Source organism: Malania oleifera, chromosome 8 (assembly GCF_029873635.1).
Source record: "Malania oleifera isolate guangnan ecotype guangnan chromosome 8, ASM2987363v1, whole genome shotgun sequence".
NCBI lineage: Eukaryota > Viridiplantae > Streptophyta > Magnoliopsida > Santalales > Ximeniaceae > Malania > Malania oleifera.
This window is the reverse complement of record NC_080424.1, coordinates 84,942,992-84,962,018: the sequence shown is the minus strand read 5'-3', so window position 1 is coordinate 84,962,018 and position 19,027 is coordinate 84,942,992. Positions and strand designations below refer to the sequence as shown.

The 19,027-nt window shown below is 36.4% G+C and overlaps 1 pseudogene; it reads right to left on the bottom strand.

Moving 5' to 3' along the window:
- Window positions 1-1,367: 1,367 nt before the first annotated feature.
- Window positions 1,368-12,821, bottom strand: LOC131162784 (subtilisin-like protease SBT3; annotated as a pseudogene).
- Between the last annotated feature and the right edge of the window lie 6,206 nt (window positions 12,822-19,027).

Here is a 19,027-nt window from a genome sequence, read left to right as displayed (position 1 = left end):
ATAGGATAGGGGGGAAAGCCCTAGACCTGAATAGGAAACCCGAATTGCTATATTTTTTCATTTTTTTCATTCTCTGTTCATTACAAATTTTGATCTTCTGGAGCTCGTATCTCACAAAACTCAAAACACAAAAGTTGTAGATAATCCTTTCGTCTTTCTCCAAAAATTTGAATTGTCTCAATCGGAGCTCGGATGTAAAAGTTATGTACAAAATACGAACAGGTGTCGGTTTTGATTCCCGGGAATTTTCCTGCGACAAAAAATTACCAAATTCTCATAAATAGTGCAATAAAATTCAAGAATGATGATTTTGACACTTTATTAAAATATTGAATAAATTTGGATATTTAATTAAAAATATAAATGGTAAAGCCCGGGTTAAGATGCACAATTACGCAGTTTCGGCGCGTAATCATTATCCACCAACTTTGAAAATTCCCACACTTGCAAAACTGCCACCTGCTTATATATCTTCTATCTCAGCCCTCTCTCGATCCTCTGCACCTTTTTGAACCCATCTATGATTATATATGGGGTGAAACGGGATAGTTCCACGAACTTGGTAGTACATGGCTGCCCTGCCAAATGGCCTTGGGTCAAATTTAGAAACTCCTCCACCTTAACATCCCTAATGAAGGTGGGGAAGTACCGATCAAAGAAGATTTCCTTAAAATGACTGTAGGTCAGTGCTATGAGTATTGGCCTCTGCTCCTCCAATAGCTTCACTGCTAATCATTGCTTAGCCTTACCCGTTAACTTGAATGTAGCATAAAAAACTTTTTGCTTATCAGTGCCGTATTGCCAGAATCTTCTCAATCTCCTACACCCAATTCTCTGTAATAATTGGGTTGGCACTTCTTGGAAAAGCCTAGGGATTCATCCGAGTGAACTGCTCTATGGTGGAGACCTAGTCAACTGGCAGGCAACCCTGTTCCCTGGAATTTCGTGCTATTTTCACCATGACCTGCTGAGCAATGCTACGTAGTACTTGATCTGAGTCACTGCCACCCATACTGGAAGCCCCCACGCGACTACTACCTCCAGCATTCACGTTTTTATTCCTGGGGTCCATCCTAAAAATAGGATAGAAAACAATCTTAGAATTCTAATATCTTAACATGTCTAATACGATTATCTAACTAAGAAAACAGGTTAACATCCACATTCTTAATATAAGCCGTAACACAACTCATACACAAAACCATCGACGACTTTTCGATACCTCTAAAACCGTTGAAAGAAAACCTAAGATCCTGAGAGGCTGTTTTGAGGAAATTGTTGACAGTTTGTACCTACCACACAAAACCATCGACGATTTGGCCTAGAAATCCTTCACTAATCCTTTTTCTTATATACACTTAGTTATCTCAAGGATCAAGCCTCAAATCACCACTAAAATTACTACCTATCCAACCAACTAATGCCTCAAGTTCCAGTCTCTCTACACAAAAGCAAAAGCCATCAATGGCTTGTCGTAATTTTCTTGAAACCGTTGTCCCAGGAAAACCACAGAAGACCGTCAATGGATTCCTGCCTCCAGGCTGCGAAACCAGAACCCAATATTCTATCTTAACTTCCAATAATGACTCCCTAAACTCCAAATCTACCCATTTCCTACCCTTATCGAGATCCATTCCTATACTTTGGTTTTTCTATCCGTTGTCCGCTAAAGTCTATAGAACCTAGCAACCTAGAAACCTAGGCTCTAATACCAAACTGTGATGCCCTGTGAAAATCTCCTATTAATCTGTGCTTTGATACCTATCACATCTAACATACCCCGAACCTAGCGGGACCTAATGTGCCATACTGCATACATGATCTCTGTATAAAATATACTAAAGTACCCTGATACCCAAAGTGGGGCACTAAGTACACCTATTCATAACTCGTATAATACAACACAATGGAACAAAAACATATACACTCCCAAAACAATACTAGAGTACTACCATATTCCAAAATACATACACGAATCCCCAAAAATCCATAATACATCCCTAACATACACAATGTACTTCTATATACATTATGGTGCCTCATCACAACTTACTTTAGACAATACTCTTAAGCCCTGCCCTAGAATGTCCTAACCCTGGTTCCCTGGATTCTCTGAAATGATAGAAATTTTAGGAGTGAGACATGCCTCAGTAAGATGGAACATATTATTATCGATGTGTGGCAACATGAGTTTTACTGTAGTAAAAAACACATCCATTAATTAACTTAGCTTAAGTTGAGATAATTATGTATACTTGTACTCATACCTTTATATATGTTTTAAAATACTTACTTTCTTTCCAAAACATACTCTAGCATATAAATTTCTTTGTATATGTAAATTCACATATATGCATAAAAGAACTTCCATGGATGGATAAACATACAATGTCATGAATTAACCCTGCATGATCGAGTTGTGCGGTTCGAAAACTAGACTTAACCATGGCTGACCCACTACTAAGCTAAGTCAAACTGTATTTGTATCTATACTGGCAACTGTAAGTACAATTTGCCTACCTAACTGGTCTGGATTTCAAGGGGTAACTCTACTCTTCACTGGCCAAATCGACTGTATGCCACCAACACTCTCATAACAGTGTGGCTGCATTGGTATCTATGAAGCTACGATACCATGATTAGCTAAGGTCCATCAGGGTTCTTAAACCATATAATGCGATTTATAAAACAATATAGCAACATGATTTCATATTGTCCTACTATAATTCTGTATATAAAATATTGTAATATTGTAACTCTATATAAAATACTGCACACTGTAGTTTTGTATAGAACACTGTCATTCTATAACTCTGTATAAATGTTGTCATACTGTAGTTCTATATAGAATATTGTCATTCTGTACTTTGTATAAAATGTTGTCATATTGTAAACCTATATCGAACACTATAATACTGCAATTTTGTATAAAACCATATCTTTGTCTATGTATATACATTACCATAAAAACAAACCAATTAATTATGCATAATATTCAAACTCATGTCACACAGTTTGAGTGATAATTCATACTATAATATTCTTCTTAAAATATTGGTATAAACATCTCTAGGGTTTTACTCAAACTCAATAACCCAATTTTTCTCAAAACATACATGTATCATTTCAAAGTTCCCATTTTGATAGGCCTATATACTCAAGAAAATACATATATTATTTCTGCAACCATATACTATAATTTAATGAGTTAAATTTCTAAAAATGCTTGACATTATCTATTCCCCTTACCTTAACTTTGGAGTAGTGCCTAGGATCCTCAAACAACTAATCTGCTTCGGTTAAACTGGGGAGAATTGACGCCGGGATCCCGAAATGATGTTTATCCTTCTATTTGGGCTGAATTCGAATGAAAAATTGAAGAGAGGGAGGGAGAGAGAGAGAGAGAGAGAGCCGCTGCCCTAGAGAGAGTGAGGAGAGTAAATTTTTCCTTTAAAAAAAATGAGTTAGAACCTATTTATAGGTTTCTATTCCAGAGCAAAATCATCAATAATTTCCTTGAAACTCTCGACGGTTTGGTTTTTAACCAAACCTATTTTTACCATTTTACCTTTACTAAACCTCGGTAATTCAAAATCGTTGATGATTTTCTCTAAGCTCATCAAACCGTTGACGGTTTGGTCCTAAACCAAATCGATTTCCCATTTTTCTTCATTATTATTATTATTATTATTATTATTATTATTTTTCGGGTCTCTACACACAATGTTGCATTTATTAGATTGCCACAGGGGCATACAAATTAGACAAATACAATAAAAATTTCTAATCTATTAATATTTTCTTATATGGTTTTTTTTTTTTTGGTTGGCAATAGTAATATATCATTAAGAGATGCCTACAAGTCATTATATTAGATTTATTATTCATGCATATGTTCATGAATAGATATTAGATATATATATATATATATATATATATATATATATATTATCTTTTCACTAATTTAATTTTTTTCCTTTTGACATTGTGACATTATGTGAAGTCATTTAGATATTTTTATTGTGCAGATGTTCACATTGATTTTTTTTTTTTTTTGTATTTTTTTAAACAACATGTATAGAACTTTAGAGTTAAATTCTAAACCTTAATGTATGTATTATATTTTTGTAACTATTGTACAAGTCTAAGACTTATTTTTATCATCAAAAAACATAATTTTTTTACTTAATAGATATTTCATTGTTTTGATTTTTTTTCTTAATTTACTCATTAATGTGATAACTATCAAATAATGAGGTACGAAATGTATATTTTATATGGTTCAATGTTTGTTATATTGGAGCAAAATAGATTAGGAGTGCATGCAATGGGATAACAATTTATACGGTGAACATGTAGAAATAAAATGACCATGCTAAAGCTTTTATCGAAAGATGAATTATCCAAACTTTACTTGTCTAATTAAAGGATACTTTTCACAGTTTGTTCAAATATTTAGACCTATTATGTGTTTATTACACATTTTTTTAAAACCTTTAACATCAATTAGTTAATATGTTTATCTTTTAAAATTAAAAAAATTTAAATATGTCTCAAAACAATTCTTACACTAGATTAGAGGAGATTAAGATACATTCAACGACTGATACATACAATAATAACTAATACCTAAGAGTTTTTTTTTTTTTTTTTCTCTCTCTCTTTTTTAATGACAGACACTTTTAGTACTCCAAAAAATAATACTATCAGTCCACATTTATTTTTTATTTATGTACTAAATGATAATTTTATCTTTGCCTTGTAAGTCGTCGACCCACCTCCCACATTGGTTACAGTCCTTCGAAACGTTTTAACCACTATTGACATGGACTTGTTGCTTCATGGCATAATAAATGATGGGTAATTGAGATCAGAGGAAGGGTTGGAGCAACTGTAATTGCTTGATCTTATAATGGTAACAATTTGCTACCTGGTAAAATTCATTGAACGGAGGAGATTGACATAGTCTTGTGCAGTCGTGTCGTACACCAGACCTGGATCAAGTGCTTTGTTTGGATCAATTTAACCTGCTCCCATGGCCAGAAGGGTACATTGTAAAACTAAAATTCTCCCCATTTTCCTTGATAGGAATGAAGGTATTGTCAAAAGGGTTTGCGGTAGTGACCATGGCGGAGCGAATAGCAGTCGGACTCCATTTGGGATATGCTCCTTTAAGGAGCGCAGCAACACCCAAAACATGAGGACAAGCCATGGATATCCCTGACTCTATATTATAATTGGTATACAAAAACAAATTTGAACCAATAGTAGGAGCAGGAACATTTGGAACCCAAGAGGCCAAAACACCGATATCGGGCGCCATTATATCTGGTTTTAAGATACCGGGATAGCCCATTGAAGGACCTCTTGAGCTGAATGAAGCAACAGCCGGTGCTAGTTTTGTTGCCAAAATAGTTTCTCTAAACTCCATGCTAGCTGTTAGAGTGTCAAGCCAAGAAGGATCCAGGCCGTCCGTTCTTTTCAGATCCAACGGCTGCTGTTGGGGGTTTTTTTTTCCATGGGGGGCATTGTTGTAATTTGATACTTATGTGTTGTAAATAAAACAAAACAATAGCAGGGGGTGGGGGTTAGATGAGACTTCAGTTTTTCAGCTCCAATAAAAGAAAAGAGCAGCGCAGGAGAGTTTCCATTCCTGCAAATCTTCACCAGCCACAAGAGCACTCCCAGCCGAGAGAGGGGACCTACAACTCGAGGAAGCCATCACCGCCAAGAGAGATCCTTCAACCGCAGAGCACGGGAGAGGGAGATGGCAGGAGACGGGTGCGGCGTTGGGTATCTCCAACGGAGGTTCGCACAAGGATAAGGCAAGGTAAAAGTTCAAATTTAGTTTCTCGGGGAGGGTTTCTTTTAGGGAAATCAGGGAGGAATATAGGGAGAAACCTAGGGTTCTTCCAAAGTGCGAAGGGGGGATTTCTTGGATTATTCTTGGACTGATTTTCAGAGGAGACCGACAAGACAAGAAAGGGTAAATCTGTGTGTACTTGTATTTATTTCCACCGATTTAATATAGTGTCTCTAGAGGTGAGTTTTTGTCGTGGATGTAAGCCAATTTTTGGGCCGAACCATGTAAATGTGTTCTTGTGATTGTTTGATTGGCATGTTCATATCTTGTTGGATTTATTGAGGCTTTGCTGAATATTGGATTGGTGAACATATATTTTTCTTGATCAAGCTTAGCACACACATGCGCGTCAAAATAAACAGGTTTAACTTTAGGTATGATTATGGTTGATGCTTGGACAAAATTAGATTGTTATTTATAGTTTGTTTGGAATTAATTAAAATCTAAAAATAGAATTAGCAATCAGCTGAATTACACACAACAAGTGGTATCAAAGCCTAACTCTGTGATGGTGACCATTAGGTTTGAAATAGAAAAATTCACCGGGAAAAATGACTTTGGTTTATGGAGGATTAAGATGTGTGCCATCTTGGTATAGTAGGGGCTTAAGGAGGCTCTTCTTGGAGAAAAGAAAGTGGCTTCCACTTCACAAGAGGGGAAACCAAGCTTTCCATCCACCAATAAAGTGAAGCCCAAAATCCTCCAAAAGGCACGTAGTGTAATTATCTTGTCCCTAGGAGACAAAGTGCTTAGGGAAGTTGCCACTGAGGATACGACAGCTGGAGTTTGGTCAAAACTAGAGACTTTGTACATGACAAAATCCCTAGCAAATAGACTCCATAAGAAGACTAGACTCTACACCTTTAAAATGACCCCTGGAACATCAATTAATGAATATTTAGATGAATTTAAAAAAATTCTTTTGGATCTTGCTAATATTGATATTAGTATAGATGAAGAAAACTAGGCAATTCTTTTATTGAGTTCTCTTGACTCCACATATGAAAATATTAAAGAAACTATGATGTATGGGAGAGAGAGGCTGACTTTAGAAGATGTGCAAGCCGTTTTGCACTCTAGGGAATTGCACACTAAGTTTAAGTCTAAATTAGGGTCAGGGGAAGGGTTAAATGTGAGAGGTAGGTCTGAAAAAGAGGAATAAGAAAGGAAAAGACAAGAGGTCTAGATCAAAGTCTAAAAGCAAGGCACTAAAGTGTTTTGCATGTCACAAGGAAGGACATTTTAAGAGGGACTGCCCTGAGAGGAAAAATGGTGCAAATGCCACCACCTCTGAATCAAAGGGTAAGGCAACTATAGTTTTAAATGGGTATGATAGTGCGAAAGTGTTGAATGTCACTGATAGAGATTCGGGAAAAGAATGGATATTAGATTCAGGATGTTCCTTCCACATGTGTCCATTGAAAAACTAGTTTGAGTCATTTACATACTTAGAAGGAGGTCATGTTATCCTAGGAAACAATAAGTCATGTAAAATACAGGGTATTGGGACCGTTAGACTTCTAATGCATGATGGGATGGAAAGAGTGCTAAGAGATGTGAGGTACATACCTGAGCTGAAGAGAAACTTGATTTCTCTTGGTAGCTTAGATAAGACAGGGTACACGTTTAAGTCTGAAGGAGGTAGTCTAAGAGTATGCAGAGGTTCATCACTAGTGATGAAAGGGGTGCTAAAAAATGGGCTATATACCTTAGTAGGAAGGACAGTAATTGTTGAGGCTTCACCAATCAATCACAAGGTAGAAAATTAGGTTTCCTTGTGACATAAGAGGCTAGGACATGTTAGCCAACAGGGCCTAATGGAGCTGGAGAAACAGGGGCTCCTTGGAGATTGGAAACTTGAGAAATTATCATTCTGTGAGGAGTGTGTCTTGGGTAAGTCTACTAGGGTTAGTTTTAAGAAGTCCACTCACACCACGAAACAGACTTTTGATTACATACATTCAGACTTGTGGGGGCCTGCTATGGTTAGTTCTCATGGTGGTTCTAGGTATTTTTTGTCAATTATAGATGACTTTTGTAGGAAAGTATGGGTTTACATTCTAAAAAATAAAAGTGATACTTTTGAAAAGTTTAAATAATGGAAAACCTTAGTTGAAAATCAAGTTGACAAAAAAGTTAAAACACTAAGAACAGATGATAGATTAGAATACTTGTCAAATAAATTTTCTGAATTTTATAAAGCTGAGGACATAGCTAGACATGGTACTGTTAGAGATACTCCCGAACAGGATTAGCTAAAAGGATGAATAAGACTATTCTAGAAAGGGTATGATACATGTTAGCCACTTCAAGTCTGCCCAAGACCTTTTGGGCAGAGGTGGTGACCACTACTGTATACCTTATTAATAGGTGTCCTTCCACAGCTTTAAATTTTAAAACCCCTCAAGAAATTTGGTCGGGTAAGTCTGCTGATTATCAAGGTTTAAAAGTTTTTGGGTGCGTAGCCTATGCCCACATTAGAACTGATAATTTAGAGCCTAGGGCTATTAAATGCATTTTTGTGTGATACCTAGAGGGAGTTAAAGGCTATAAGCTCTGGGTTATAGAACCTGGAAAACAAAAATGTATTATTAGTAAGGATGTAGTTTTTCATGAAACTAAAATGGGGGGAAAACCAGAAAATTCAAATGATAGTATTAGGCACTTTGATACTAGTGACTCGTAGCTTGAGGTGGAGCAACCCTCCACTTCTCATAGCCATTTAGAAACAGATGCTATAGATTTTGAGGAGAAAAATTTAGAAATGAAAACCTTTGAATTAAGTAAAACTTACCTTCTAGCATGGGATAGGGAGAGGAGGGTCATAAGACCTCCTCAAAGGTATGGAGAAGCTGATATGACAGCTTTTGCTCTTTCTGTTACTAAAACAGTAATTGAGGTGGAGCCTAGGACTTTTAGAGAGGCCATGGATAGTAAAGAGGCTGAAAAATGGATTCTTGCAATGCAAGAAGAAATGGAGTCTCTAAATAAGAATGAGACATGGGTGATGGTACCTAGACCAGAAAAACAAAAACTCATAGGATCCAAGTGGATCTTTAAGAGCAAAGAGGGAATCCCTGGAGTTGAACCACCTTGGTATAAAGCTAGGTTATTGGCCAAGGGATTTACACAAAGGGAAGGGGTAGACTATAATGAAATATTTTCCCCTGTTGTAAGGTATAGTTCAATTAGAATTCTATTATCCTTTGTTACTGTACATGACTTGCATTTGGAACAACTTGATGTTAAAACTGCTTTCTTGCATGGTACTTTAGAAGAAACAGTTTATATGCAACCTCCCGAGGGCTTTGATACGGAAATGAATAAAAATCATGTATGTTTATTAAAGAAATTTTTATATGGGTTGAAACAATCACCTAGACAATGGTATAAACAATTTGATTCTTACATGATTCAAATTGATTTCTGTAGAAGCAATTATAATGGCTGTGTTTATTTTAAATCATGTGATAAATGTCATATATATTTGCTATTATATGTTGATGACATGTTGGTTGCTTGTGGAGACATGGATATGTTAAATCAAGTTAAGTGCATGCTCAAATCTGAATTTGAAATGAAAGACTTAGGACCTGTTAAAAGAATACTTGGTATGGAAAAAACTAGAGAAAGGAATAAAAAAGCTTCTCTACTTGTCTCAAAAGTCTTATATTTCAAAGGTATTAAAAAGATTTGGAATGAGTCATGTTAAATCTACTTCTATTCCCGTTGTACAACATGTTAAATTGTCTAGAAAATAGTGTCCTGAAACTGAAAATGAGTCACTGTTTATGAATAGAATACCTTATGCTAGTATGGTTGGTAGTGTAATGTATGCTATGGTATGTTCTAGACCTAATCTATCTTATGCTATAAGTCAAATGAGTAGATTTATAAGCAAACCTGGAAAACCACATTAGCATGCTTTGAAACAAATTTTTCAATACATTTATAGAACAAGACAGCAAGGATTAATATTTGGTAAAAAGGATATGCATTATGAAATAGGATTAAAAGGATATGTAGATTCTGACTATGCTGGAAATGTAGATACCAGGAAGTCTTTGTTTGGTATGGTCTTTTCCTCTTTAGGTAGTGCTATGAGTTGGACTTCTGACATGAAAACTAAAGCAGTACCTAAATCCAAGTTTGAACATTGTTCGAACTTGGTTAACCTTGGAAGCTGTTAGTATTTTGTTTTGTAGGAACCGTCATAGGAGATGCTAAGGAGGTGCAAGAGTCACAAGCTTACCAAGGTGGAGAATTGTTAGAGTGTCAAGCTAAGAAGGATCCAGGCCATCTGTTCTTTTCAGATCCAACGACTACTATTGGGGGGTTTTTTTTCCATAGGAGGCGTTGTTGTAATTTGATACTTATGTGTTGTAAATAAAACAAAACAATAGCAGGGGGCGGGGCTTAGATGAGACATTAGTTTTTCAGCTCTAGTAAAAGAAAAGCGCAGCACAGGAGGGTTTCCTCGTAAGTTTTCACCAACCGCGAGAGCACTCCTAGCCGAGAGAGGAGACCTGCAACCCGAGGAAGCCATCACCGGTAAGAGAGATCCTTCAGTCGCAATGCACGGAAGAGGGAGACGGCAGGAGGTGGGTGCAACGTTGGGTATCTCCAACGGAGGTTCGCACAAGGGTAAGGCAAGGTAAAAGCTCAGATTTAGTTTCTTGGGGAGGGTTTCTTTTAGGGAAATCAGAGAGGAATATAGGGAGAAACCTAGGGTTCTTCACAGGGGCGAAGGGGGGATTTCTTGGATTATTTTTGGGCTGATTTCCAGAGGAGACCGGTAAGACAGAAAGGGTAAATCTGTGTGTATTTATATTTATTTCCACCGATTTAATATAGTGTCTCTGGAGGTGAGTTTCTGCCTTGGATGTTAGCCAAATTTTGGGCCAAACCACGTAAATGTGTTCTTGTGATTGTGTGATTGGCATATTCATATCTTGCTGGATTTATTGAGGCTTTGCTGAATATTAGATTGGTGAACATATATTTTTTTTTATTAGGCTTAGCACACACACACGTGTCAAAATAAACAGGTTTAAATTTAGGTGTGATTGTGGTTGATGCTTGGACAAAATCAGATTATTATTGTGATTTGTTTGGAATTAGTTAAAATCTGAAAATAGAATTAACAATCAGCTGAATTACACACAACACTAGACGTAGGGTTATGCTCAGTTATGGCATATTTAATCACATTTGCAGCTCGATTATGGCGTATTTGATCACAATTGTGGCGTCCTTGGAACTAATCACAATCCCAAGACAAGGAAATTCGTCGAGCTCTAAAATTGAGGGATCATCGTATGTGAATATAGCTGCAGACACTCTTGACGCAACAACAAGGTCTAACAGATTGTATAAAGAATCCCCTTTGTCGCAAATGATGGCAGCAAACATAGGAGCTTCATCTAACAAAAAAGAGGAATTGCACGAGGAAAGGGTCTTGCTGTACACCAACAGAAGAGGTTCGTTCCACCAAAGCATTTGCGGGGAACATGGTCTGTCCAAAAATGGTTACCCCATTTCCCAGTGTCAGCGTTCCCATAAGTTTCCAATTGATTTGGCCAGCAGCAGCTTTCAAGATCCATGGGCTTCCGTTTAATATGGTTCCAAGTGACGGCCCAGCATTTCCCGACGCCGCCGAAACAAGTATCCCCTTCTCCATTGCCCCGAAGGCAGCTATTTCAATTGGGTTCTTGTATAGAGGCACGTCAGCTCTGGCGCCCAAAGAGTTGGAAATCACATCAAAACCGTCGGCAATGGCGCCATCGATAGCGGCAAGAACATAGAAAAGTAGCCAGACGTCATTTCATCTGGCCAAATGACTTTGTAGATGGCCACCCTAGCACGAGGGGCAACCCCTTTTGCAGTCCCTTCAGCGTAGCCAAAGTATGACACGCCTTCCACGTAGTTTCCAGCAGCCGTGGAGACCGTGTGAGTCCCACGCCCATTCGTGTCCCTGGCCGAGTTCATCTTGATATTTTTACGCGGATTTGAGGCTCTTAGTCCTTTTTGGAATTACCTAGCTCCCATGAGCTTCAAGTTGCACATGGAGAAATTGAACTCCTTTCCCTCCTGGCACGTTCCCCTCCACCTGGCTGGGATTTTGGTCATGCCATCATCATTGAAGCTCTTGCTCTCTGGCCACACTCCGACGAAGCCAATGATAAGTCCCTGCTATAGTCGGAAGCTGGCCAAAGACCGGTGAGAGGATTTAGAGCGAGGAACTCAGGATTGTGCGTGGTTTGAAGAGCAACCTTTCCATCACGACAAACTGAGACAAATCCTGGAGACTTCTGGAGTGTGACGAGTTCGGCCGGAGATAGAACGGCGCTGAAACCATGAAGGGTGTTGTCGTAAGCGAAGAGAAGGTAAGGCTTCTCCGGGGAGCTGGGGCTGAGAGACTGGAGAGTGGAGGAGTACCAGTGTTGATGGCTGGCGAAAGCCTTGGGCATGTGATATTTGTCCATGTAAAGTATTAAGTTGGACCTCTTGGAGCTGGAATGCTTGATTGGGTGACATGGAAGGCAATTGGAACCCAAAATGTGTAGTGGACGGAAAAATAAGGCCCACACGCAGACGTTATTCATAAATTCAATGGGAGCCAAGGATTTTATGTGTAGAAGAGATGAATTAATGAATCAGATTGCCTTGTTATTTATAGCGTATTGAGTCATGACAATAATTGAGTACAGCGCGAGTTGGAGGCATGGAGATAGTAGAGATCCAAAAAATTTAAATAATAATAAAATAAAGAAAAGGGGTCATTTGGTTTGGTACAGACCATGGTTTCGTGGAGGTCAGAAAAATCGTCGATAGTTATGTGTTACCGCAGCCGGGTAAATGGGTAAAACAGTTAAAATGTTTTGGTTATACGTTTTTGAAGTCCACAAGAAAACCGTCACAGTTTTATCTGACAATGTTGAATTAAAAGAAATCCTACAACTCATTTCATTCTCTCTCTCTCTCTCTCTCTCTCTCTCTCTCTTTTGGCGGAGGAAACCCTCTCCCTTCTCTCTTCAATTTCGCTTCGATTACAGTCTGATTTAATGATCAGACACCACCACGGGGTCCTAGGTGTAACGAGGGAAATCGGATTATATTACACACCTATGCAGTAGAAAAATATAAAATTATTCATCCATATAAACAATACCATAATTTAGTAACTCTTCCTACACTACAAAAAAACAAGTTTTTAGTGACGAAAGTATTAGTGACGGTTTTTTAGAACCGTCACTAATAGTGTAAGCATTAGTGAGGATTTTAGTAGTCGTCACTAATACAACACTATTAGTGACGATTTTAAAACCCACTAATATTTTCGTCACTAAAAATTGCGTGATAAACAATTTTCGCGCAAACTTTTTTTCGGAAAAATAAGTAATGACGCTTCTATGGTATTAGTGACAGATTAAATTTGTCACTAAAAGTCATTTATTAGTGACGATTAACAAACCGTCACTACTAATATTTATGAATATACAAAAAAAAAAATTAGTAAAGGGTATTAGTGATAGATACACAAATCTGTCACTAATAAGAGGATATTAGTGATGGTTTTGAAACCATCACCACTAGTTTTTTTTTAAAAAAAATATAACATAAATTTAGTTAAGGGTATTAGTGACGGTTTTGGAACGGTCACTAATAGTTCTTTTATTTAAAAAATATAAAATAAATTAAGTTTAGGGTATTAGTAACGGATTTGACAACCGTCACTAATAAAAAAATTTAAGTTCAGAGTATTAGTAACGAATTTGTAAAGTCGTCACTATTGGCCCCTTATTAGTGACGGATAGACAATCGTCACTAATACTTCCTATTTTAAAAAAATAAAATGTTTTAAGTTCAGAGTATTAGTGGTGAATTTATGAATTCGTCATTATTTGTCCCTTATTAGTGACAAATTTGAGAACCGTCACTCGTAATTCCTTTTTTTAAAAAAATAAATAAAAAAAATTTCAATTCAGAGTATTAGTGACGATGCTGTAAATTCGTCACTAATAAGGGACCAATAGTGACGAATTTTTAGATTTAGATTTATCACTAATACTTCATTTTTAAAAAAAATTTAAGTTCAAAATATTAGTGACGAATTTATAAATTTGTCACCATTGGTCTCTTATTAGTGACGAATTTCGATATTTGTCACTTTTAGTCCATTAATAGTAACGAATTTTGGATCGTCACTATTACTTTGTTATTTATAAAAAAAAATAGACGGAGAGTAGTAGTGACGGTTTTGAAACCGTCACTAATGCCCAAAAACCCTTATTCCTTTTTCGCGGGATATTTTCCCACTCTGCTTTCCCCTCCTTCTCTAGTCTGGCCTCTTCCCCTCCACCTGCTCCCGCGAACCTCTTGCTCCAACTCCTCCTCTTCCCTGGTCTCCTGCTCCCGCGATCATCTCTCCCAGTCTCCCCCTGCTCTCGGCTGCAAGCCACCGCCTGCGAGTCGCCGTAGGCCATCGCTCGGTTCCCCTCTACAATCTAGCTATGGCAATCTCCCCTTTTCTGCAACTAGTAAGTTCTCATTTCTCCTTCAGTTGTTTTTGGTTGCTATCATTAACAATTGCAGTAGGAGATCATGGGTCATGGGGGGATATGCTAATATTTGTTTTTTATATGCCAGTGACTCAGTTGGATCATAGGTGCTTAAAAGAGATTTTAGTTTGATCCCATTTTTTTAAGTGATTTTGTTTGTGAGCTGGGGACGTCGGGAGGGGGGACGAGGGAATATATAGTATTTGCATTCTTCTACTTAGAATTTTTTTTGTAGCATGAAGACTAAAAATACACTTGGGCAAAGATTTTCTCCTTTGCAATGTCCAGAGGACCATCCTTTGCAGGATATTATTTTCAATTTTAGTTTGGGAAATATAATTTTTGGGCACAAGAGAAAATTGTTTGCCTTACTGCACTAGAATGCAAGAATATTTGTTAGTTGGGTCTCTTAATCTAATTAGCAAGCTAGGTGAGTTCAACCTAGTAAGTAAAACTGTTTTATATTATGTAGTGTTCCAATTTCATTCTCAACATTATTCTTGTAGAATTTCTTAACCTAGAGCATAAATTTCAGGTTTTTAGATTTTCATGAATTTTTTATGAAATGCAGATTTTATATTTAGTCCCATCCAAATCTACATCAATTTATATCTAAAACTTAAAAGCCATGGCTCCAAACACGGCCTAGCACCCTTTAGGATAATACATAAATTTGAAACTGTATAGATCTTAAAATATGTTATATTTTTATATTTTGTTTCCAACGAGTTTGTGTAAAAATTTAAATGATAGTGGCACTTAAAACTATGGTGACGAGACATTTTTGAAATTCTATTAGGAGTTTGATTGACTTTTTAGGAGATTGTATCTAGGAGTCTCCCGTAAAGACCCTTGTGGGGCTGACACTAGTGGGATCGACCTCGTGTCTTTTTGGGAGACTTCGGAGTACAATACAATCTCCTAGAAGCTTATTATTATTATTTTTCCCGATTGTATGTGGGTGTAAAGATGTGTTTTTTCATGGGCTATGAGTAGCTAGGTCTAGCCTATGTTTGAACACGAGGTATAAATGAATTAGAAGATGAACTAGACGAAGGAAAGGAAAATGAAATAAGAAAATCAAGGAAATTGCATTGGTAATATATTTTTTTTCTGTCAATTCTACTTTATTTTGTATGCAGGACCATTGTTTTTTCAGGCTTTATTCTTTTAAGGATCATTAATGTTTTTGTGAGTAGGTAACTTTATGGCTGAGCTCATGAAATTTTAGTTTTTGTTTATATCATTTCATCCCCAGGCGATTGCCTTGTTTGATAGTATACAATACTTTAGGACCAAACAACATCATCAAATGTTTCCTAAAAGTGTAAAAAGGGTCAAGGAGACATAATTTAGCTATCCTTAGCTTAGATTTTGCCGTCATTGAGAATGGTTTGTTACATCATTTTAGGTCTACTTTTGATAACTTCTATTTTTGATAGTGGGCATATTATTTGCAGTGTATATACAATGAATGGAGGGGCTTTATCTAGTTTACCTGAAGTTTCTTTTCAAAATTGATTTGAAATGCGATAAGCCTGCCCATGTAGACAAAATGAATTTTAACCTTTCATCTATTAGGTTGTCTCTTATAGTTAAGGTATGATTTAAATTTTAAATCTTGATGCCCTTCTTGCGGTCATTGCATCCACAAGAAGGGCATCAAGATTCAAGAGAAATAAAATTAATATTTAAATCATACATTAACTATAAGAGACAACCTATCATATGAAAGACTAAAATTCATTTTGTCTACATGGGCAGACTTATCGTATTTCGAACTGTTGGCCTAATAAGCCTTATAATTCTTATTTTGATGATAACAAATCATGACATGTTTAATGTGATTCAAAGTAAAAGTTTTTCAGGAAAAAGACAAAGTTTAAAGAAAGTGACAAAGCTCAAGAGGATGGTAAAGCCTATGGATTAAAAAGAAATTTTGAAGAGGATGATAAAACTTATGGATTAAAAAGAGATTTTGAAGAGCATGAGGATTAAAGATAACTTGATGAAAGCTCAAAGAATAGATCGAAAACTCAAAGATGATGGAAGAACAAGATTGAAGATCAAAGGATTAAATTTTTAAGGATGTTCTAAATGTAAGTACTTCAAGTTAATTTCAAGTATAAATTGATTGAAACTCTCAAGAAATTCAGAAATATATTTTTTGAAAACTCTAAAGAATATTTTTATAATCAATGAAAAGAAAAGGTTTTGAAAAAGAAAATTTTTGAAAAACAGAAGGGCAAGACGACTGTCCTATTGTGGCAGGCGACTGCCAAATTAAGTGAAGGATTTTTCAAAGAGACAGTAGCAAGACAGGTGACTGCCTGAACATGCCAGGCGACTTCCTTGGTTTTGGCAGGCGACTGCCAGTATTCTGTGTTGAGAGTTTGTTCTATGACAGGCGACTGCCACTCGAACGTTAGCTTAACAACTCTCAACGAGAAGATTTTTTAAATGAAATTTTTAGATACTATTATTTTGAAAAACTTGGAAACTACTTCAAGGAAACTTTGGGGGTGAGGAATTACTTTTAAACATCTATAAATAGCCCTAAACTTCAAAGGTTTGAGACACCAAGAAATTTTCAAGCAATCAAAGTTCTCAAAGGCTCTCAAACTCTCTTGTGTTCAACTATTGAATTACTATTGATTCTAACTCCAAAGTAAAGATTTCAAAGTCAGAATCTTTCATATTTTGGATGATATTTAGTGATCTATATTGAGTATTGAGCTTCCAATTCTTTTATATTTGAATTACTTTGAAGTATTATTGTGCTGAATGTTGTACTAACTTACTCTGCTGTGAGAGTGTTTTCTTGTACACAAAATCTTCTTTATCTTGATTCTTATTCATAGACGATTCAGGGCTATAGAATCGTTGGACCAAATGAGGGAATATCGTTTGCAGAGGCGGGTTCTAGCCTAATGGAAGGAGTGTTTGTAATCGGTATTGTTCCACCCATCAACGAAACTAAACTAGTGAATCCTTTGGTGGTTTGGCAAAGGCGAGGACATAGGCTGGGTATTAGCCGAACCTCGTAAAATCTTGTGTCTCTCTACTTCCTTACTCTTTACTTTTTCAGCAAAGACTTACAATCTGCGTGTGTGTTTTAAATTGTTAAATCTGAGTATATAGTTGTTAAATAGACCGGAGAATAATTTGTTTTTGGCTTGATCAGCATTGATTGCAGAAACCGAAAGGGACTACATTGGTTGATCAATCTAAACTTATTAATTTGAAAGTTTGTTTAAAAACTAAACACAAAGAAGACTTGTGAGTTTGGAATAAACATGGGGCTTACATAAATTCAACGTGCTTTACAATTCATTATGGAGCTATTGAGACAAAGATCGATTTTTTGATTATCTTGATTGGTTGTGGTTAAATTGTTTTTATATTTACTAGTTGTGGTTGTTGATATTAAATAAATAATTAAAATTAAAATAATTTTAAAATTCCAATTCACCCCCCCCCCTCTTGGGAAGTTATCCTAATTTCAATTGGTATCAGAGCCTAGTTATAGCAAATTCTTAACAAGAGGCTATAAAAAGATCTAAATGGCTAACATAGGAGTAGCTCCTTTTGGAGAGGGCTAATCCTCAACTTGTCCACCAATCTTTTGTGGACACAACTACACCTTTTGGAAAAAGAGAATGAAAATCTATCTCCAACATATGGATTGGAAAGCATGGGAAGTAGTTGTGGATGGAGACCTTGTTCCCACCAAAATAATAGATGGAAAACATATTCCAAAAGAGAAAAAAGGATATGATTGATTCAGATTATAAGATGCTTCAAATAAAATCAAGTGCTATAAATGCTTTGTATTGTGCTTTAGACGCTAACGAATTCAATAGGTTCATGGCTTGTAAAACAGCTAAAGAAATATAAGACAAATTAGAAGTTACCTATGAAGGAACTATTGATGTTAGGGACAAAAGAATAGACATGTTAACAAGCGAATATGAAGCATTCAAGATGAATTCGGATGAATCCATATCAAGTATGTACACAAGATTCACCCACATAATTAACTCCTTAAGTGCCTTAGGAAAAACTTATATCACCTACGAAATGATTAGGAAAATTTTGAGAGACCTTCCCTTAATATGGGAACCTAAGGCTACAGTAATTACCGAAGGAAGAAACCTTAAGACCACCTGCTTAGATGAACTTATAGGATCACTTCTTACCTATGAAATGGCTCTAAAAGAAAGAAATCCTAAACCAAAGCATAAGAAGTCTATTGCACTAAAAGCATCAAGCCACAGCTCAAGTGAAGAAGAAAGTGAATCAAATGACTTAGATCAAGATGAATTAGCATTCATCACCAAGAGGCTAGGAAAGTTTTATAGAAGGAATAAAAAATTTCCTAAGAAGTTCAACAAAAGAAAAAAAATCAAGTAAAAAAGAAAATAAAAGTAAAAATGAACCTCCTAGATGCTATCATTGTAAGAAACCAGGACATATCAAACCGGACTGCCCTATGCTCAAGAAAGAAAAGAAGAAAAAGAAGGAAGCTATGAAGGCTACTTGGGATGACTCAAGTTCCAGCGAAAATGAAAACAAATCAAGTGGACAAGAGATGGCAAACGTA